Source organism: Aethalodelphis obliquidens, unplaced genomic scaffold, assembly GCF_003676395.1.
Source record: "Aethalodelphis obliquidens isolate GAN/ISIS:26980383/991018 unplaced genomic scaffold, ASM367639v1 scaffold26, whole genome shotgun sequence".
Classification (NCBI taxonomy): Eukaryota; Metazoa; Chordata; class Mammalia; order Artiodactyla; family Delphinidae; genus Aethalodelphis; species Aethalodelphis obliquidens.
In genome coordinates, this window is record NW_020837970.1 from 21,593,074 (window position 1) to 21,615,940 (window position 22,867).

The following is a 22,867-nucleotide window of genomic DNA, read 5'->3' on the forward strand; positions in this document are numbered from 1 at the left end:
CTCTCACTGTTGTGGCCTCTCTCGTTGCGGGGCACAGGCTCTGGACGTGCAGGCCCGGCGGACATGGCCCATGGGCCCAGCCGCTCCGCGGCATGTGGGATCCTCCCAGACCGGGGCACGAACCCGTGTCGCCTGAATCAGCAGGCGGACTCTCAACCACTGCGCCACCAGGGAAGCCCCTGCCCTATCCTTTTTTTTAAGGCCCAGTTTAGGTCTCTCCTTCTCTAGGAAACCTTTGCTGACTGCTCCAGCCAATGGTTATTTCCTTTAGTTCATCCGCCAGCTCCACCCTTTTTACAGATGGAAAGCCTGAGGCTCAGTGTGCATTTCCTTATGAATACTCTATTGGTTACTGCATTAGTGCCAAGATGTGTTGCTCTCTTTGCCTTGGCTGCTAGGAAGCTCATAGCTGGTTCGTGGCCCATTTCTGATAAGTGCTCAGGATGCTGTGGCATGCAGTTGCTCAGTAGTCTTGCCATTGGCTTCATATTCTTCTCTCTCATATTTTTCCCTTGTTCTGATCTCTTCTCTTATGTTTCAGTTTGTGCTGTTCTTAGCAGCCTCAAACTCTTTTAGAAGGAGGTGGGGTATAAATAACCAAGAGTGGCCATAAATGAAGCGCTCAGTGCTGACTGCAGCCAAATGCTAGGCCTTTTCCTTTCTAGAAGCAGCTGGGGTGGGGGTCTCCCCAGGCCCAAGGCCAAGCCTGTCCTCAGGGCGGCACCAAAGCCTGACCGTGGTAGCCCCAGTACAACGCCCACCTTGCCCTCCTTGGGTTAAAAATGGCATTGTTCTGTTTCCCACCCTCTTCCCTTCCCATTCCTCATCTTATCAGAAGCTAATGAAAGAGGCTAGGAAACCCAACCCTCTGGTAATTAAATTTACTTAAAGGGTATTCAAGTGGAGTAATGAGAAGTTTAATGCAGTGATTAGATTTTTTTCTTTAATTAATTAAAATTAGAACCATGTGTCTTTCCAGCAAACCAGCTTGACCCTCTGCTTGAGAGTAGCAGGCAGAGTGGTCGTAGAGGGTTTGGCTGGGTGAGTGGGGCTGCTGAGGGGCGGGCGCAGCCTTCTGCCCAGCTCCGATGCCCACTCAGGCCAGTCTGATTCAGCTCCCATTTCTGAGCCCTGTGAGTGCCAGACCTGGGCTAGACCTGAGTCGCCCAGGGCTGAGGGATCCAGCAGTCCCCGCACCCAGCTGAAAACTGATTCAGGATGGAGGTTTCAGAGGAGGGTCAGCAAGAGTTACTTAAAGCAAGGAGCACAAAGGAGGGATTTCAGGCACTGTGGTAGGAGGAAGTATTTGGGTGGCATATCTCACGGCCATGTACCAGCGAACACCTTCGCCTTCATGTTCAGCCAGACCTGGGTTTACCTCTGTTGGCACTGGATCCTCTGGGCTAATGGAGTGGGGACAGCGGGGTGGATAATAGAAAAATCTGTGCTAACTCACAAACCACTTCTCTTAGGCTTAGGAATGCATTCATGCCAGAAGGCTGACTGTCCTGCTGTGTCTCTGAAGGCCAGTTAAGGATGCAAGGAAGCACTTCCTGCCTTGAGCCCCTTCTGTAGGAGTCAGGTGGCGGCTGGGGCATAGTGAGTATGGCAATCCCGGCATAGCTGCCTGGGGTGGAGCAGAGGACAGGCCTTGCCTGAGTAGAGGGTGGGCACAGTGGAGACTCAGAAGACAGGCCCCAGCACCCCAGGGATAGGCTATGTTGTTTTCAAAGCAGTGGGTAAGGCTGGGAGAAGTCCTGAGCCCTTCACAGTAGGGGGCAGAAAACTTCCTTCATTGAACCCTGACCCCAGTCCCGCACCGAGCCTGGATCCTGGACAGACTGAACTTTGACCCCAGCCCCACACTGAGCCTTGCTCCTGGACAGACTGAACTTTGATCCCAGCCCCACACTGAGCCCGATCTTGTGCAGACTGAATCTCGATCCTGGTCCCACACGAAGCTCTGACCCCAACCCCACACTGAGCCCAGCATTGTCACGGATACTCAGTAGAGCAACAGGTGCCGGGTGGGAGGGCTGAATGGTCGTGTTTGTTCGTTCCCACTGCTAGCTCTGCTGCCTGTGGGCAGGACTCCTGTGCCAGACCCCACACTCTGCAATGGATGAGATGAATCAGATGTGGTTCCTGCCCACAGGGCTGGTGGGGGAGGTGGCAAGCAAGCATTCAACGACGGCCGAGTGATCAGAGTCGAAGTGGGCCTCACTTGGAGCCTTCCTCTGGCAGCAAGTGGGAGGGGGAGGTGCTGGAGATGGGCCAGCGGGGAAGCAGCTAAGATAGGGTCCCTGTGAGCGATGAGGAGGACGGCACCCGTGGGGGCCTTGGGGGTGCCTAGGGTGAGTGATTCTCCCCGCCTCCAAGAGCTGGCTGTGACTCCCCCAGGGCGTGCTCAGCTCCTGGTGAGCCAAAGGCCTCACCTCTGGGGCAGGTTGGTGGTGTGCTGGGCACTGGGCTGGCAATAGTACTTACAAGGAAAGCATTTTTATCCATTTCACAGAAGAGGAAATGGAGACGTGCGGGGACTTGCCTAATGACCCTCCGCCTGAAGTAGCCCAGTGGGGCATGGTCGCAGGTCTTACTTGTCTCCGGGCCTGCACACCACTGTTCCCGCGAGTAACTTGCCCTGGGAAGCAGGGGCTCCTCTTCTTCCAACTTCTCCACCCCGAACTGAGTGAATACGACCCGGGCACGGGCGGGGGCTGGTGGGCCTCGGAGTAGGGGGTGTGAGGAGGGCCTTGGCTGGGTAGGGGACTAGCCCCAGGAAGGAGGGTCTTCTCCTTCCTCCATCCCCACTCCGCCCCTCTCTGAATCCCACCCCTCTGGATTTCTGCACCTCCCCCCGCCCCCCCAGTTCCCTCCTTCCATGGCTCAACCCCTTCTGAATAACCAGCCCTGGAGAAGCCACCCGACCAGTCACCTACCACTTGCATGGGGAAACTGAGGCCCTGGGAGGAGCAGGGACCCGCTCAAGATCGTGGGGCTCTGCCTCTTTTGTCTCTTTAAGGTGCAGAGTGTGAAATGACATTACCTGGAGTTTATACTTTAAACACAAGGATAGTATGTGAATACCTTTGCTGGGCTGGGAGGCCCTGTGGCTCATCTGCCCCCACAAGTTCACATCACACGGGCAGATGCCCCGCGAGCCACCTTGGCCTCCTTGGGCACGGCGCCCCCGCCAGACGCGGCCATCCTCCCCTCCCTGGGTCCCAGGTGCTTCAAATCACTGTCTCATTGAATTCTCTCAGCAGTCTAGGAAGGTGCATGACTTTCTAGATGAGGGCACTGAGGTGGAGAGCTAAGCCACTGTCCTGCAGCTAACTGCAAAGGTGGATTTGCCTGCCAGGTTCCGATCGTAGGCAATCCACCCGCTCCAGAGTGCCCCCTCCTCACCTGCAGGCAGCTGCCCCCTCCAAGGGCCCCCAGCACCCCTACCCCTGCGTCCACTGCTGCTTCCCTACTTGTCCTGTGCTCCAGCCAAGACCAGTGACTCTTCCCCAACGCTCCGCACACCTGCCCACCCCCAGGCCCTTGTTCCAGCCGTTCCAGCCCCCCGGAGTTCCCTTCCCAACTCCATCTGCCCAGATCCCCTTCATCTTTTTAGGCTGGGCCCAGGTGCCACTTCCTTCATGGAGACCCCCTGTCTGCTTCATCCCAATCAGAAGCCAGGCCCCCGCTCCTGCGAGCACATTCCGACGGCTCTTGGCCTGTCCCTCTCTTAGGCTCCTGGCCTCCATGTGTCTGGCTTTACAGCACGTGGAGGGCAGAGTAGTCTCCTGGCCCCCGGCTTCCCTGGCCCGTTACCCCCAGGGCCTGACACACAGTAGGTGTGCGGGGAGTAGCTTGGGTCCCCGCCTCGGGTGGGGCTGCAGCTCCACAAACCATCCCTTTCCTCAGCAGTCCTGGGTCAGCTGGCCCCCAGCTGCGCTGGTCCCAGCCCCCTTCCTCACCGCCGCCCGAGCTCCCTGAGGAGACCAGCTACTTCCTTTAGCCCTGGCTGGGTGGCGTTGGGGGCTGGCTTCCGGGCCCAGCAGACCTCCCTGTGCACGCCTGACCTGCCCAGGTTCTGGGGGCAAGAACAAGACAAACCCCAACTTTGAGACTCCCAGGCAAGTCTTGAAGCCTGGCAGGTATAGCTACTTTGTGCTGAGCGCTGCTGGGGGGCTGCACGGGTGCCCTGCCCGGCACCACTCACTGGCTCTGCTGATTGTTGGCTGTGTGACTTTGAGCAAGTTGGGTAACCCCTCTCTGCCTCAGTTTCCTCATCTGTTAAATGAGGTGATGACAGACCTTCCTAGGGTTGCTATGAGGATTGAAGAAATCAGTACAATGCAAAGCATACAGCACAGCCCCGACACAGACACATGTGTGCTCCCTGGTTGTTGGCTGTCACCGTTGCTGGGAGGGAGAGAGAAGGCAGAGTGTGGGGGAATGTTCAGGGAGAGTTTCCAGAAGGTGGCGACACACGAGAAACGACTCGAAAGATAAGGCACAGGAGGCAGGAAAGGACACTGTGGGAAGATAGAACCACAGGGACAGAGGCCCAGAGGCAGTCTGGGGGACTAAAAGGGAGCTGAGCTTGTCTATCTAGACTTAGGCAAAGAATGGGACAAGGGGAGACCTAGGCTGGTGGCACACAAGGGCTGTGTCCTGAGGGACCTTAGGGGCCACCCCGAGGAGTTTGGACTTTCTCTTACAGCCAGTGAGGGGCCATGGATGGAGTATTTTTCTTCTTTTTTCCTTTCCTTTTTTTTTTTTTTTTTTTTTTAACCACAAAAGCAATGTTTGCTCATGCAAAAATTGAAACAATATAGAAGTGTGTCCTATTAAGTAGGGAAGTGCCCTCTTTGCCCTTAGATCTCATTTTGCCGAGGTCCCACTATTGTTGGTCTGGTATGCCTCCTTCCAGAAGTTTTTCTGTGCTTTTATAAACATACTTATTGTATATTATCTAAAAAAAGAAATGGAATTGTATTATGCACATTACTCTACAACTTCCATTTACCAGTGTGTTGTGGGCATCTGTCAGTGTCACCGCATACAGATCTCCCATGTTCTTTTTAATTGTTGCCTAATGCTCCATTGTTTGGACATAACGTAATTTATGTAACTAGTCCTGGGTTGATGGATATCTAGGTGGTCTTCAATTTTTCACTCTTGCAAATAATGCTTCAGTGAACATCCTCGTATATATACCTTGGCTGACACGTGTAAGCCTTTCTGTAGGATAGACTCCTAGATGTGGAATTGCCAGGGCAAAGGGTATGCTTATTAAATTTTGATAGCTACTGTCACATTGCTCTTCCAAAAGGTTGGGCCACCCTTGGTATCTGCAGGTAGCCATTTCCCCAGCCATCCTCGCACTGAACATTATCAAGCTTTTTAATTTTTGCCGATCCAGGAGAACATCTCACTGTGGTTTCAACACTCACTTCCCTTCTCCCCAGTGAGGCTGAGCATCTTTTCATGTGGTTATTGGCCATTTGTATTTTCTTCTCGGTGAATTGACTATTCACATCCTTTGCTTATTTTTCTTTTCTTTTTGCCTTTTTCTTATTGGTAAAAAGGAGCTTTTAGTATATTAGGAATTTTAAAATGTTCGTCTGTTATGTGCGTTGGAAATATTTCCCTTAGTCCGCTGTTTGTCTTTTTAACTTTGTTTATGGTATCTTTGGCTATACAGAAGCTTGATATCTTTATTCTGTCAAATCTGTCAGACTTCTCCTTAGGGCTTCTGAGTTTCACGTCTTGCTTGGCCAGGCTTCCTGGAATGCTTTTAAGCGGAGCGGGGGTGAGGTCAAATTTGTGACTGGGAAAGGTCATTCTGGTTGCCACTGTGTGGAGGGTGGGTGGAGGGAGGACTGCAAGCCAGCTGGGGTGGGAGTGAGGGAGAACCGGGAGAAGAGGAGTTTGAGAAATATTCAGGAATTGGCTGACTATGGGGAGAGGATGTGAGGGTGAGAGAGGGAAAGAAAGGACTCGAGAGTGACATCTGGGTGTTTGGCTGCGGACTGCATGGCTGATAGCACCACGAGCCTGAGTTAGGGACAGGACCAGGGAGGGAAATGCATGCCTGTGCACGTGAGTGCTCCCCCAGGCAGGGACATGTGGATATATGAGTACATACATGAATACACAGGTCCATGCCCATGTCCATGCTTGGAAGTTCTGGAGACTAGCACATCTGTGCTGTGGCTCCATGGCAGGGAGGAGGGGTGTCTACTTTTTGTGGAATTCCTGTTCTCTACCGAGTACTGTACAAGGCAACACACACACACGCACACACACACACACACACACGCACACACTCACACATGCTCTGTAATCTTTACTGCCATATAAAGTATGTTCTACAGATAAGGAAGCAGACTCAGTGTAAGTAACTTGCTCAAGGTCACAGAGCTAGTGACTGTCAGAAAGGGGATATTTTGGACAACTTAGATCTAACCCCCCACAGACAGAATTCCTGCCAATGGCATTGAGGAGCCTTTCATCCATTTCTAGCCTGACCAACCCAGTTTCATCAGGGACTCTTAGGATGAGTGCTGGAACCTGACTGCCTGGGTTTGAAACTCAGCCCCATTCCTTATAAGGCAAGTTACTCCCCCTCTCTGTACCTCGGTATCCCCATCCTGAAAATGCACACAGTGACAGTACCACCTCCTAGGGTGCTGGTGGGCATTGAACATGTTCTTGCATGGGAAGTGCTTAGCCCAGTGAGGGCGGAGCTCTCAGCATGCTGTCTATGGTGACTGCGATGAGATGGTGATGTCTGTGCCCCTTTACCCTCTCCCATCCCTCTCCATCCTCCCTCCACTTGCCACCTCTCTCCTGTGCCAGCTCTTCCTCAATTCCCCACAGGAACTTCTTTCAATATTTGCCTTTGGGCTTCCCTGGTGGCGCAGTAGTTGAGAGTCCGCCTGCCGATGCAGGGGACACGGGTTCGTGCCCCGGTCTGGGAAGATCCCACATGCCGCGGAGTGGCTGGGCCCGTGAGCCTGCGCGTCCGGAGCCTGTGCTCCGCAACGGGAGAGGCCACAGCAGTGAGAGGCCCGCGTACCACAAAAAAAAAAAAAAAAAAATTTCCTTTGAAACTTCTTCCTCTGTTTTCATCCCCCAAACCCTTAGCAGACAGTGAATTAAAGCCCAGTCAGTCAGCAAAAACCATTCAGGGGAAAACGATTCATGTCGCGCTCACGGAATCCTCCCCCAAGCAGTTCTAGTCAGGCATTCTCCACGAGCCAATGCGTTCATCCCAACATTGCCCAGGCTTCTGGATACCAGACCATAAGGTCCAAATCTAAAACCCCTTCCTCCCTGAGTGGGGATCCTCAAGTTTACTTTCGAGCCAGGGGTCTGAGCTGACGCCAGCCCAGCCAAATCTCCACTCTAGCCACAAGCCATCGCTGGATCCTTGACCCCAGGATGAGTAATTCTCAGGAAACTTGCCTGTAGGAAACAAAAGCAGAAAGCACAGCAAATTCTGGGCACAGTTCCTTACCGCTAGCATATCTAAGCAGATCCTGTGGTCATGAGGGTAGGTGCAAGGTGTCCAAGTTGGGTTAAAATCTCAGGTCTGCACCCAATTTAGATTTTCTCCTATGCTAAAAAAACTCACTGAAATCACCAAACTTATCATTATGGATTTCTCATCATCAAAATAAACCCCCAAGTAAATAAATCCCCAAATAGGGACTTCCCTGGTGGCACAGTGGTTAAGAATCCGCCTGCCAGTGCAGAGGACATGGGTTCAATCCCTGGTCCGGGAAGATTCCCACATGCCGCAGAGCAACTAAGCCTGGGCGCCGCAACTACTGAGCCTGTGCCCTAGAGGCTGTGTGCCAGCCTGCGTGCCACAACTACTGAAGCCCGCGCATCGCAACAAAGAGTAGCTCCCACTCGCCACAACTAGAGCGAAAAGCCCACGTGCAGCAATGAAGACCCAACGCAGCCAAAAAAATAAATAAAATTAAAAAAAATAAATAACCCCCCAAGTAAATAAACCCTCGTGGTAAAGAATGGAGCAGTTATTGCCTGTTTCTTTGGGGGATTTTGTTTTCAGTTGAACTGTATCAGTCACACCCTTTTTTTTTTTCTTCTTTGCGGTACGCGGGCCTCTCACTGTGTGGCCCCTCCCGTTGCGGAGCACAGCCTCCGGACGTGCAGGCTCAGCGGCTATGGCTCACGGGCCCAGTCGCTCCACGGCATGTGGGATCTTCCCGGACCGGGGCACGAACCCGTGTCCCCTGCATCGGCAGGCGGACTCTCAGCCACTGCGCCACCAGGGAAGCCCAGTCACACCCTTTTATTCTTAGCCAAAATGATGGCAAAACTTGCTTCAGTCCTTCCCAGGGAACAGCCACACCCAACTGCAGGCCCCCCACCCCCAAAGGCTCTGAGAGAGGATTTCTTACGACTGCTCTTTTAGAAGCCCCTGTCCCCAGGTCCCTGGGTTTCACCAAGTCCACCTTTGCCCAAGGGGCTTCTACACTTTAAACAACCCCACCCCTGCCTCTGATCCAAGTCCCCACCCCAGTACCCCTGCAGGGCGCCATGCAAGGCCACAGTTTCCAGCTACCCTGGCCCCATTTCAAAACCACAGGCCTTGGGATGCACGTAGACAAGTATTGACACCGGCATCCAGCGCTCGTTCTCAAGACGTCTTTTTAATGGCCTCGAAGAAGCCGTATTGTACCAGTTTGGAGGGGGTGTGTGGCAGGAGACAGTGTATTTTACTGTAGCCAAATCTTACTTCTTGGAAAAGGCAAGAAGTCACAGGGGCTTTATATGAACTAAGGGCTTTCCCCTCAGATTGTCTACCAGCGCCCCACTCTTATCTTGAGGGGAGGCCTCTTCTCCCTATTCCCTGTGTTGTCCCACAGGAGCATACAACATTCAAGGTGATCATTGCTAAAGTGTCAGTAAGTTCAAAATATAAACCTACAATTAAGCTTGCAGTGCATTGTCATTTGCGGCTCCAAGGCCCTGTTGGAGTTTCCTTCCCCCTCCCCGACCCCAAACTGTCCATCCAGGACAGACCAGTTTGGGGTCCAAGCGCCTTTCTGAGAGCTGGTCCCAAACCTGAGTTAGGGATAAAGCTCTAAAGACACTCCAGCCTTTGTTCTAAAGTCAAGTTCAAGCCCTTGAATGTAGGCCAAGGCCCCAGCTCTCATGGAGATGCTCCCAGCTGCCTCGGCTCACACCTCCCTTCCCCAGATGGGGATGGGCCTGCTAGTGGATCCTGCCAAAGGGCCTGGAACTGCCCCCTTTCCCTTGCGAATGGGGAACCTTTCAACTTGGTGACTGAGATATTCCATCCCCCACTGAAATCCTAGTCATTTAGGGGCTCCCAAATGGAGCTTAATTCTGTCACCCAGAAAGTCATCCAAACGTGTTCTCAAACCATACGCCCCCATGTGGCCAGTGGGGGTGTAGGTAGCATAGTGATGTGCTGCACGAACAAGCTCTCTCTGAACTCTCAGTGATTTAATGCGACAAGGCTCCTTTCTTCTTTCTTCCTTTACCATACGAATTCACATTACATGTTCGATGTGGGAAGTGGGGAGGGTGGCAGCCTCTGGTCCATTTAGTCACGCAGGGACCCAGGCTGACAGAAGCTCCACCATGTGGTAGCTGCCCCATCTGGAACCTGTGGCCTCCTTCAGCCACTGTGGCAAAGAAGAGAAAGTGGTAGAGGCACACACTGGCTCCTAAATGCATTGGCCCAGCAGTGACGCACATCACTTTTGTTCACAGCCCACTGGCCAGAACTTCTCATATGGCCTCAACTACCTGTGAAGGATCTGAGAAAGTGTGGGGACATTCTGTGTGGGGGAGGGCATGGAGGAAATGTGCCCAGACCTTCAGTGAGCAGTAAAGTTATCTGTAGCAGGGGTTTTGTGGGGTGCTCTCAGAGCAAGGGTTTCAGAATTGCCAAGGCCATGACTGCCTGTTCATTCTCTCCTCCTGGGGAGGCCCAGGGTTTGTGGGAGGGACTGATGGGAAAAGCTTTGAGGAAGAGTCCCCGCGAATGAATAAGCCCCATGGCCGGCCCAGGCCCTCTACCATCAGACTCCAGGTTTGACTCAGCCTCACCCCTCTTATCCCCATTGGACACCTGCCATACCAACATAAAATGAATTTTTTAGGAGGAGAAGCAGGATTGAGAGTGAGAATGAGTTCAGCCTTGGAGGGAGAAAATCCAAGAGGCGGCGTCTAGAAGCCACTCTGTCTTAGTCTGTTCAGGCTACTATAACAAAATACCGGAGACTGAGTGGCTTATAAACAGCAGTAGTTTAATTCTTACAGTCTGGAGACTGGAAATCCAAGATCAAGGTGCTGGAAGATTCAGCATCTGGTGAGGGCCTGCTTCCTGGTTCATAGATCCCATCTTCTCGCTGTGAGCTCACATGGCACAAGGGGTGACAGGGTTCTCCAGTGTCTCTTTTATAAGGGCACTAATCCCGTTCATGAGGGCTGCACTCTCATGACCTAATCACCTCCCCAAAGCTGCACCTCCAGATACCATCACATTGGAGATCAGGTTTCAACATATGAATTTGGGGGGACACAAACATTCAGTCCATGGCATGCTGGATTGAAGTTGTTGCCTTTCTTCCACATTTTCATTCCTTTAGCAAATGTGGCTGCTATGGGCCAGGTAATGTATTGATTATGACTGTAGACTCTGACCCCAGTCGACCTGGGATTGAAGCTGGGCTCAGTCCCTTATTAGCTACCGGTGAATTACTTCTCTCTGCCTTTGTTTTCTCCTCTTTAAAAAGGGGATAGCATCTGTCTCTCTTAGGGTGGTTATGAGGATTAAATGAGTTAATATTTGTAAAGCACCCAAAACAGCACTGGGCACAAGATAAGGACTCTATAAATGCTCGATATCATCATCATCATCATCATTATCCAGTACCAGATAATCTTCTAGATATTGGGGGAGTAGATGCCAAGGTCCCTGTTCTCACATATGATGGGAGAAATGGAAAACAAACAGAAATCATTAAATCAAGATGGTACTTTCAAATAGTGATGGTACTAAAATAATAAACCAGGCACATAAAAAAATCACTCATCATCATTAGTCATTAGGGAAGTGCAAATTAAAACCCCAGTGAGATACCACTGCGTATCTCTTACAATGACTCTTGCAAAATTGACAACAGTAAGTGCTGGTGAGGATACAGAGCAACTGAAACTCTTATATGTTGCTGGTGGGAATGCAAAATGGTACAGCCACTTTGGAAAACTGTCTGGCAGTTGCTTATAAAGTTAAAAATATGCTTACCATATAACCCAGCAATCCTACTGCTAGGTATTTACCCAAGAGAAATATAAACTTATGTTCATGCAAAAACCTGTATGCGAATATTTATAGTGGCTTTATTCATAATCACCAAAAACTGGAAAAAAAAATCCCAATGTCCTTCAGCTGGTGAATGAATGGATAAACAATCAAATACTACTCAGCAATTAAAAAAAAAAAAAGAATGAAATTCTGGTACAAGAAACAACACAGGTAAATCTCAAATGCATTATTTGATAAATGAACAAAGCTAGACTCAAAAGGCTACATATAGATGATTCCATTTGTATGACATTCTGGAAAAGACAAAACTATAGAGGCAGAAAACAGTTCAGTGGTTGTGAGAGGTAGGGAGTGGGGGAAGTTGACTACAAAGGGACAGCTCACGGAGATTTTTGGATCTGGGGGTTAATAGAATTGTTCTGTATCTTAATTGCAATAGTGGTTACACGCAGTATGCAGCTATCAAAGCTTAGAACTGTGCGCTAAAAAGGGTAAAGTTTGATCCAGTTTTATTGAGAAATAATTGACATACATCACTGTATATATTTAAGGCATACAGCATGATGGCTTGATTTACATATATCGTGAAATGATTACCACCTAATATCCATCATCTCATGTAGGTACAATAGAAAGAAAAGGAGGAAGAAAAGAGATAAAGTGTTTTCTCCTTGAAATAAGAACTCTTAGGATCTACTCTCTTAATAACTTTCCTATATAACAGACAGTGGTGTTAACTATAGTCATCATGTTGTACTCTATGTCCCTAGAACTTATTTATCTTGTAACTGGAAGTTTTGATCACTTTCCTCCAATTCCTCCTCCCCCAACCCTCTGCCTCTGATAACCATAAGTCTGATCTCCTTTCCTATGAGTTTGTTTTTTTATTTTTTTAGATTCCACATACAGTATTTGTCTGACTTATTTCACTTAGCATAATGCCTTCAAGGTCCATCCATGTTGTCAGAAATGGTAGGATTTCCTTATTTTTTATGGCTGAATAATATTTTGTTACATAGATATATATCTCACATCTTCTTTATCCATTCGTCCATTGATGGACACTTTGATTGTTTCCGTATCTTGGCTATTGTGAATAATGCTTCAGTGAACACAGGAGTGCATATATCTTTTTGAGTTAGTGTTTTCATTTCCTCTGGATATATACCCAGAAGTGGAATTGCTGAATCATATGGTAGTTCTATTTTTAATTTTTTGAGGACCCTCCATACTGTTCTCCATAGTGGCTGCACCAATTTACATTCCCACCAACAGTGCACAAGGCTTCTCTTTTCTTCACATCCTCACTAGTATTTGTTATCTGAAAAGGGTAAATTTTGCTGCAAGTAAATTATACCTCAATTAACCTGACTGGCAATAAAGCTCACTGTGGGATTGTTGAGACAGGGAAAACCAAATGAGAAATCAGTCAATCAGGTAGTGTGACAGGGGTAAGGAGGGGCTCCTGCACATGGTGGTCAGGGAAGACTTTCTGAGGAGGTGTCCTGAGCTGAACCCGGACGAAGAGGGGCCAGGCCTGTGTGGATCTGGAGGGAAGCAGAGAGAACCATGGGGCGGCCCTTGTGGCTGGAGCTGAGGGAGGAGAGGGGAGGGTGGGAGACAGGTCAGGGTCCTCCACTCTCCTCTGGGCATGATGGGAGCTACTGGGGGGCATAGATAGAGGGTGATTGAAACACTGGTGTGAGTGAGATGGCCCAGGGAGGAGAAGGGAGGGGAGGATGGAAACAGCAGCTTGTGACCATGTGTAAGGAGGAGTGATGAAGGGGTGCGATGAAAATGAGGAGAGTGTGTGTCAGGAGCCTCCTACGGGAGGGAGTGGCCAGCCAGCCAGAGACCCAGCAGGCTGGGGCAGGAGGACTGGCACGGGCAGGTGGGGGTCCTTGCTGAGGGTATTGTGGGCAGTGGTGGGACAGAAGCCAGACATCCTGGGTTGAGGGTGCTGGGGGTGAGGACATGTGAGTGAAGCTTCCAGGAGGCAGGGGACAGACTTCGTGGGTAGCAAAGGAAACCTCAGAGAGAACGAGATAGAGCTGCCTCTGGTGTGTGTGGTGTGTGTGTGTGTGTGTGTGTGTGTGTGTGTGTGTGTGTGTTTTGAACAAGACTCGCTGAGATGGGCCTGACCTATTGAAGACAGTGTGAGATGGTGAGAAGGGAGGGGTTCGAACAGGCCCTTGGACACCAGGCCTGGGAGGGCAGTCCAGGGGGCTGGGAGACGGTAGGGAGGCCGCTGCCACAAGGCCCATCCCTGAGGTGGGAGGCAGCGCTGAGCCCGCTGGGCTAGAGGGCCAGGATCTGCCTTGGGGGACCCATGCCGAGGCGGGCCCAGCCCGGGTAGCAGAGGCCCCATCTTTGTCCACACTAACCTTCCTGCTCTTCCCACAGTGCATGCTGGGACCGAGACGGACAGGCTGCTTCTCCTCCTGCCACTCCTCGGGCCCCCAGAGGACCATCTGTTTGCCTCCTGGTGCCGTCTAACCCAGGTAGGGGGAGATCAAGGGGGGGCTCTCCCTGCCTTATGTTCCTGCACTGGGTGGGAGGGCTCTAAGTGTAAGGACCCCCGCCCCGGCTGAATGGGCCAGTGTCAGGGCAATGGGGAGGGGCACAGCGTGGGGTTTGAAGTCCCCAGTCACTGCAGGGCCTCCTGGGGAGGAGTTCCCAGACCTCCAAGAAGTGGGCCACTCCAGCAGCAAGCCATCCTCACCAGGCCGCCTCCCTGGGACACTGAGAGGCCCCCCGTTTGGCTCTCACATGTTCGCTGTCTGCAGTTTGTTACGGATCCTTCGCGGTACACACCCGCCAATTTCTTTGGCAGTGGGAGGTTTTGCATCTGAAGTTTCTCACCCGTTGCTGTCACTGGCTTTTCCCTGCCAGAGTCGCTGTACTCACAACCCTGATGTTTGTGATTCTGTGAGTGGTGGCTCTTACTCCAAAAGGTGCCTGCTCTCTACAGGACACCCTCAGAGCAGAGGTGCTCTTTCCGGCACCAAGAACAGCCCTGCTCACTTTTAATCCCCTCGGTCGTTAGGTCTGAGAGAGGACATTTCTCTGCTGCTCCTGGGAGCCCCAGGTGGAGGGAGTCTTTCTGCTTGGGGCCAAGTTCCCCGAGGGCTGGGATGTGGTGGGAGCTAGGCTTGCCAGGAAAAATATAAGGTGTCCAGTTAAATCTGAACTTCAGAAAGACAACAAATCATTTTTTTAGCATAAGTATGTCCCCAATATTGCATGGGACGTACAATTCTATTTATTAAATCTGGCAACCCTAGTGGGAGCTGAAACCCCAGGCTCCCTCTTCCTCTGTTCAGTCCTCTGTGCTGGGCTCACCTTGGTCCCCTCGTATCAGCTGCATCCAGCGCCTGTGGAGGGTGCCCTGGAGCCAAGGGCGGCCGAGTCTACTCAGGCCACAATCAATGGTATTTGCTAATCTCCCAGGTCCTGCAGGCTGTCCCTGGGGCAGAGACCAGGGGTTCCTGCTGGACGCTGGGGCAGCAGTCCTGGCTGTTAAGAGTGCTCTTTGGGTCCTTGTCTTCCCCTCTGGCTCTCTGACAGCAGAATTCAGGCTGAGGCGGTCACTGGGCGGGGTTGGTCAGGCCTTTGGGCCCGTGATCAGAGCTGCGAGAGGATCTAGGAATAGAAAATGGTCTCGTGAGCTTGGAACCCAGCATGCTGAGGGTGTTGGGGTGGAGGTGGTGGGGTATCAGGGATGAGGCAGGGCCAGATCATGAGGGCTTAGAATGTCCTATTTCTGCATCCTTCAACATTTGGGGAGACAAAGGAAGTGTCTTCTCCTTAGGCGGAGTCATTTTTCCAACTGTTCAGGTAACATGTTCTCTATGTGTTTATCTATCTATCATCTATCTATCTATCTATCTATCTATCTATCTATCTAACAATGTAGAAGTATTTAAAGCATGCAGTTCAACCCCTTCCCATAATCTCTTCCTCGCCAGGGCTAACCACTGCTAACTAGTTCCACATATCATATCCTTTCCGTCTTTTTTCTGTGTACTTATAAACATATTTTAAAAGGAAAAACATGAGATCACACTAGATATACTGCCCCGTCACTTGATTTTTCACTTAATATATGGTGTAAATCATTCTAACCTTCTTCTCTATCCTTTTACGCCCATTGTATGGACGGTCTTTAAATCATTTTATCAATTATTAATCCCGTTGGTGGCCATTTCGATTGTTTCCAGTGTTTGACTATTTATAAACCTCACTCAGAGAACCTCCCAGTTCGTACCTCTGTGTGCACTTGTGTTATGGGTCCTTTGGGAATGTTTCTGGAAGTAGACTGTCTGGGTCAGGGGTTACGCACATTTCAAGGTTTGATCCATAGGCCAGATCGACCTGCAGAAACTTGTGCCCACTTATCGTGTACAAGAGGCCTCCTCCCTTCACCCTTGCCAACCATGACATTATCAATCACTTAAATCCCCACCAGTCTGATAGTTAAAACTGATTTCTTTTACATTTCTTTGATCACTAATGAAGTTGAGCATATCTGTGTACATTTTTTGGCCATTTCAACTTATCTGTGAATTGCCTATGTATGTCACGCCCTCAGCTCAGTTTTCTATTCATCTGTCCCTTTATTCAGTAAGCATTGATTGAGCACCTACTACGTGTTAGGTACTGTTTTGGTTAGGGACCTAACAGTGAACAAAATTGATCAAAAAAATCCCCTGCTGCTCCATGGAACGAGCTCTAGTGAAGGAGAGACAGCCAAGGGAAAATAAACAAGTGAAATACAGTGCGTGTAGTATAAGTATTAGGTGCTAAGGAGAAAAAAATAAAGCAGGTGAGGGGATGGGAGGTGTTGGGTGACTTGAATGTGGTAGTCAGGAAGGCCTTACTGGGAGGTGGCAGTAAAGAAAAGACCTGTAGGAAGCGAGAGAATGAGTCACACAAATGTCTGGGACCCCGAGTCAGGAGGAGGCCTGGCCTGTTCAGGGCTCAGTGAGAAGGCCAGTGTGGCTGGAACAGGGTGAGGGAGGGAGAGAGTGGGATGTGCGACCAGAGAGGGATCAAGAGCCAGATCACGCAAGGCCTTGTGGGCCACCCTAAAGCCTTGGCTTTTACTCAGAATGAAGCAGGGAAAGCAGGGAGACATGGAAGTTTCTGAATAGTGATATGACACGATCTGAATTTCATTTTAACTAGATCATTCCAGCTACTGTGAAGGGGGCCAGAATGGAAGCAGGGAGATCCGTCAGTAGACTGTTGCAATGATCCAGGGAAGAGATGGTGGGGGCTTGGACCAGGGGGTCTTGATGGAGGTGGGGAGAAGTGGGCAGATTCTGGGTGCTTGTTAATGGTGGAGCCAATAGGATTTCCTGGCAGATTGGATGAGGTGGTGTGTGTGTGTCAGAGAGAGAGGGAGCCAAAGATTACTGTCTTAGTCATTTTAAGCTTCCATAACCAAATACCATAGGCTGGGTGGCTTAAACAACACACATATATTTCTCATACTTCTTTAGACTGGGCAGTCCAAGATCAAGGTGCTGGCAGACTCAGTTCTTGACGAGGACCCTCTGCTTGGCTAGCAGATGACTACCATCTCGCTATGTGCTTACGCGACTTCTTTCTGTGCACACGGAGAGACCAAGCTCTGGTGTCCCTTCCTCTTCTTACAAGGTCACTAATACCATCATGAGGGCCCCACCTTCATGACCTCATGTAGCCCAAATTACCTCCCAGAAGTCCCACCTCCAGATACCATCACATTGGGAGTTGGGCTTCAACATATGAATTTTGGGAGACACAAACATTCAGTCCATAACAATGACTCCAAAGGTTTTGGCCCAAGTAGGGAAAAGGATGGAGCTGCCATCAACAGAGACGGGGCAGAGAAGTGGGTTTGGTGTAAGGGAGGAGAAGAGCTCAGCTGTGGATAGGACTGGCTACATAATGTTTTGGGGCCAGAGCTAAATGAAAGTGGGTAGCCCTTTGTTTAAAAAATAATATTAATAATTTCAAAGTGGTGACAGTAGAGCATTAAATTAAGCCTGGGACCTTTCTGAGTGTAGGGCCCAGTATGACTGCCCAGGTGGCGTACCTGTGAGCAGGCCTTGGCTGTGGACATGTAAAGTGTGAGATGCTAGTAGACATCTGAGTAGAGATGGATACATGAGGATGGAGTTCAGGGGCTAGGTCTGAGCTGCAGATACAAATATGGGGTCATCAGCATAAAGATAGCATTTAAAGCTATGGGATTGGATAAGAGCATCAAGGGAGTTGAGTATAGGTAGAAAAGAGAAGAACTAGTCCTGGAGCCTCCTTTGGTCCGAAGTTAGGGAGCTGAGGAGGCACGGAAAAGGTGACTGAGAAGATGCAATGAATGAGGTGGAAGAGAGCCAGGTATGCTATCCTGGAAGCCAAGGGCAAGACATGTTTCAAGCATAAGGTGGAGTAAGATGCAGACTGAGCATTGATCATGCATTAGCAGTGGGGAGGTCACAGGGGACCTTGGTTCAGTGATGGTGGGAGGGTGTGTGCAATGCATCTTATTGACTTGCAAGAGCAAACTGATTTGTAAGAGGGTAAGAGATTTAACCCTTTTGCCTGTCATATGTTGCAAATTTTTTTTTCACAGTTTTGTGGGGGTTTTTTTGTCATTTAAATTTATGGAGTTTTTTTTTTTAACTCCTTAAAATTTTTAAATTGTCCCGTGGTCAAGTCTGTCACTATTTTCCTTTAGAGTTTCTGGCCTTACCCACTGAAGAGTTTTGAAAAGTTCTCTTATGTTGTTTTCTAGTTTTTATGATATTTAAAAATATTTAAATACCTAGTTCATTCGGAATGTTTGAGGATAGGGATCTACATGGTTTTTCCCCAAATGACTAGCCAGTTGTTTGGACACTGTTTATTGAGTGAGCTGTCCTTTCTCCCTGCTCTGAAGCTACACTTCTATCTTGTGCCAAATGTCCTCTTGCTCTCATGTCTGTCCAGGCCTTGCTGTTTGATTCCATTGATCTTTGCCTGGGGAAAGATTTAGGAAGTCCAGAGAATAGGTAGACTTGGAGATTGATTCGGGCTAGAGTGTGAGGAGGTGGGAGGAGTGGAAGGAAGAAACAAAGGGAAGTTAGGGATGATGGGAGCTCTACAGTGTTGAGGGCCTCCTATGTGCTGTCACAATTCCGCAAGGTTGGTATTCTATATACGCGTCTCCAGATGAGGAAACTGAGGTTCAGCGAGGTTTCATCACGTGTCCCGCGGCGTCAACTCTTAGCAGGTGGAGTCAGCCTGGGAGGCTGCTCTCTTGGCTCCCATGCCTGTGTTCTATCCATCCCAGTGACAGGGGAGGTGAGAGGGGTTGGGTTTCAGGAAGGCTGGACGGGCTCCAGACACAAAATACCACCCCACCCCCCGGCTCAGCATTCCCGCCTGCCATTTGGCTGGAACTTGAAGGTTTTCCCATTTCAAAGAGCAACCTGTTAAAACCAAAATACTCCTGGCAGGGAATCACACGTTAAGTTTACAGCTAACATCTTAATTATCAGTTAACACCTCTGCAGGGATTAACTGACAGCCAGTGGAGGACACTGAAGGGGGGCCTGTTCCACGTGTATCTGGGCTGGGGAAGGCCAGGAGAGGGGAGGGGTGAAAGCGGAGGGAACAGGTACCTGGCAATTCACAGCTTTTTCCTGGAAAAGAGGGAGGTGGAGCTGGATCCTTGTGGGAGGGGAAGGGGGAGAGGAGCAAGGGAGCCAGCTCTGCAGAGCTGTGGGGAGGGGAAGGGAGGGGGCATGGCAGCTTCTCCACGGAAGCCTGGGGCTGGGGCTCCTAGAGGACCTGGTGTCTACTAGACACGTGCTGTGTCCTGGACACAGAGGAGATTGTCATCTGCTCAGTCTTGGTCTCGAGAAAGTCAGGAAATCAGCCACCACGATCCACCTTGGGCACCAGCTGCCAACAGTCGCTCAGAGCTGGGCTCTGTCTCAGGCACCCAAACACTGGATCTGTCACCCAGGCCTGAGGAATTGGGGGAGGCGAGAGGCTGATGCCTCTGGAACCTCCTCTCTATCTTTGAGAGCCAGTCTGCTCTGCGGGCCAGGGCTCTGTGCGTGACCTCGGTCGCAGCTCTGTGTGTGAGGAGGGTCCAAGCTCACTGTGTGACTAAGGACGAAGCTCTGTGTTTGACTAGCATCGAGGCTCCTTGTGCAATGGGGGTTGGAGCTCCATGTGTCAGGAAGGTCTGGGCTCCCTGTGTCACCAGCGTGGGGCTTGGTGTGTGACCAGAGGCTTGGCTCCCTGTGTGATCAGGGTCGGGGGTTCCGTGTGACTAGGGTCAGGGCTCAGCGTGTGACCAGTGCTGCAGCTCCTTGTGTGTGGGGGGGGTCGGGACTCGGCGTGAGCAGGCTTTGGGCTCAGTGTGTGAGGACCAGGGTCTGGGTGTGTGGGAAGAAGGTCAGGGCTCCTTGTGTGAACAGGATTGGCACTCAGTGTGTGACCAGCTCAAGGGTCAATGTATGAACAGGCTTAGGAGGGGCTTCCTCCCCCCTTTACTTCACTCTGAACAGCGGGGGAATGATCTGTGTCTTTGGGGGATATTTGTGTCCCCATGTAACTGGCTGTCCAGCTGCTTCATCACTGTGTTGGACTCTGACTTAGCCTTCCTGGGACTCCGGGGCTAGGAGCAGCTCCCTCATCTTCCCTATTCCTCCCTATCTTGTCTCTCCTCTCCGCTTTTCTCCCTTCCTCTCCCCTCCTCTCCTCTGCCAGCCAATGCTGGCCTTGTACCCAGTTGCTGGCAGACAGACCCGGAGACACCCAGATACGCTTCCAGCTCGAGGCTGGCCCGAGTCCTGCGTAACCTGCAGTCAGGCACACCTCCAGCTCTTCCCTCCTTCTCACCTGCACACCCTCCCTAAGGTGCTCAAGGGCTCAAGTGGGGAGGGAGCCTCATGGGAGGGGGGAGGGAGCCTCATGGGAGGGGCAGGTAGTGATGAAGTCGGACTTCCAGGAGGGGAGGAACTGAGCTTGATCCCTAGGAACAGGCTGAGAGAGGCTCCAGAAAGGGGACCTATGGGAGAAAAGGCTGGGGGTCTCTGGAGGTGCTGGAGGTGGGGCCTGCCAGTGAGTTGGGGGGCGGCTGGGAGGTGTGAGGGGTCAGATGGAGGAGGCCTCTGTGGCCACCTGAAGACCTCTTTAGCAGTTCAAACCTGCAGTAGGGATGCCTAGAGTGGAAAATAGACCCAATCTTTCATTCAGCAAATGGGCACCTAGTTGTCTAGACAACTAAGATGTTACAGCTAACATCTTAATTATCAGTTAACACCTCTGCAGGGATTAACTGACAGCCAGTTGAGGACACTGAAGGGGGGCCTGTTCCATGTGTATCTGGGCTGGGGAAGGCCAGGAGAGGGGAGGGGTGACTAGTTGTCTAGACATCTGTGAACCAAACAAAAAGTAGTTTCCTGCCCTGCAGGACCTGCCAGTCTACAGGGAGGCCATGACTGAAGGAGGAGTAAAGGGCCTCACCCTGCCCGCCTCCTCCCGTCCACCCAGTGGCCTTCAGGGCATCTCCACAAACACAGGGGCTCACGGGGCCAGTGCTAGAAACCTGCTGTCCTTGAGGGACCTGAAGGGGAAGCTGAAAGAGAGGATTCCCTTCTGCTGAGGGATGGTTCTGGGAGGGAGGATGGCCGAGACAAGAAGGTGAGAACGAGAGGAAGGGGAGAAAGGCCTCTGAGGAAAGGAGCCCCCTCCCTCTGCGGCTCCTACCAGAGCAGAGAAGGGGGATGGGCCCTCTCAGGCATCGTGGCCAACTGTCCCATTTGGCCCAGGACTGTCCCAGTTTTAACACTTCTCAGTCCTGGGACGGTTGGTCACCCTACCAGAAAGCCATTCTGCACCGGAGGCTCAGCCTCTGCCCCTGGCAACGCACAGCGTCCAGGCAAGCCGTGCGGGGCCTCTTAGGACCTGGATGTTTAGGTCATGGTGCCGGCTGTGCCTAGGAATTGTGGGAAGCAACTCTGGGCTCCCTGGGGGGCGGGGGTGCTGAGGAAGGAGCGAGGGGCAGGGGCCTCACCGCAGTGGCTGAGATGCCTTTAGGGCCCCAGGGGATTGAGGCCAGATCCAGTAGGTGCACTTGATTCTGAGGCCTGGGGAATCTGGGGGGCCTTGAGGCAGGAAGCAGCGGCAGAGCTGTCCATGCTTTTATGTCCACCTTCCTCTGCCCACCAGCTGCCCCGGTCATCCTGTACCGGGTTGGGAGGCCTGGCTTCTCTGTTCTGCCCCCGACTCTCCATGTGACCTTAGTTCAGTCAATCCTGAACCTGGGCCTCTGTGGCCTTACCTGAGACACGTCTGTAACTCTGGACCAAAGCACAAAATGTGGCCTGGGTTAACATGCTGCTGTGGCCACTGTTGTGGCTCAAGTGCCTGCCCTTGGGGCACCAGCTCTGGGGACCACCGAGGAGCCTCAGGTAGGGCCGAATCCCCATTCTTATGGGGGAGACAGATGTATGAACTAGAGGTTGAAAATTGGAGGCCCCAGCCAGGGATGTGGCTTATGGATAGGTTTTGTTCCATTTTAAACAATTTGTTTTTTCTCACTGAGATATAATTCACGTACCATAAAACTTACCATTTTAAAGTGTACAATTCAGTCTTTTTTAGTGTATTCACAAGATTATGCAACCATCATCAGTATCTAATTCCAGAGCATTTTCCTCACCTCAAAAGGAAACCCTGTACTCATTAGCAGTTACTCCCCCTCTTTCCATCCCCCAGGCCCTGGCAACCACTCATCTCCTTTCTGTCTCTATGGATTTGCCGGTTCTGGACATTTCATATAAATAGAATCATACAAGAGGTGGCTTTCTGTGACGAGCTTCTTTCACAGAACAATGTTTCCAAAGTTCATCCATGCTGTAGCATGTGTCGGTATTTCATTCCTTTTTATGGCCTGATAATATTCCACTCTCCGGATATTCCATATTTTGTGTATCCATTCGTTCATGGACATCTAGATATTTCCACTTTTTGGCAATTATGAATACTGCCACTATGAACATTTGTGTAACGGTCTTTGTGGGAACCTGTTTTCCATTCTCTTGGGTTTATCCCAGGAGTGGAACCAATGGGCCATAAAGTGGCTTGGTGTTGATGCCTCGGGCAGGGTGTGTGCGCTCTACTTCTCAAGTCCTGCCCATCTCCCGATTGCATTACCTGCACTTCTTCGCTCGCTGTCACTTCCTCTCTGGTCCCTGTAGGCATCTAGGTTTTCAGCCGTTGATTACAGAACAGTGATGGAGAGAAACACAGGGGGCTGTAGGAGTCAGAGAAGACTCCTGACCTGGGGAGGGGTCCGGGAGGGCTTTCTGGAGGAGTTATCACCTGAGCTTAATTTAGGCTGAGTGGACATTTTTTGTTGTTGTTAAACTTTTAGCTGCACCACGTGGCATGTGGGATCTTAGTTCCCTGACAAGGATCGAACCCGAGCCCCCTGCAGTGGAAGCACGGAGTCTTAACCACTGGACTGCCAGGGAAGTCCTGAGTGGACTT

At 51.0% G+C, this 22,867-nt stretch overlaps 1 protein-coding gene across 1 annotated transcript in view; it reads left to right on the top strand.

Annotated features, from left to right (window-relative positions):
- LINGO1 (leucine rich repeat and Ig domain containing 1) overlaps window positions 1–22,867 on the top strand; it is an 80,724-nt gene that overhangs the window by 768 nt on the left and 57,089 nt on the right. The window contains exon 2 of the mRNA XM_027123681.1: window positions 13,736–13,833. The gene's annotated coding sequence lies outside the window, so the exon portion shown is untranslated. The remainder of the gene's footprint in view (window positions 1–13,735; window positions 13,834–22,867) is intronic.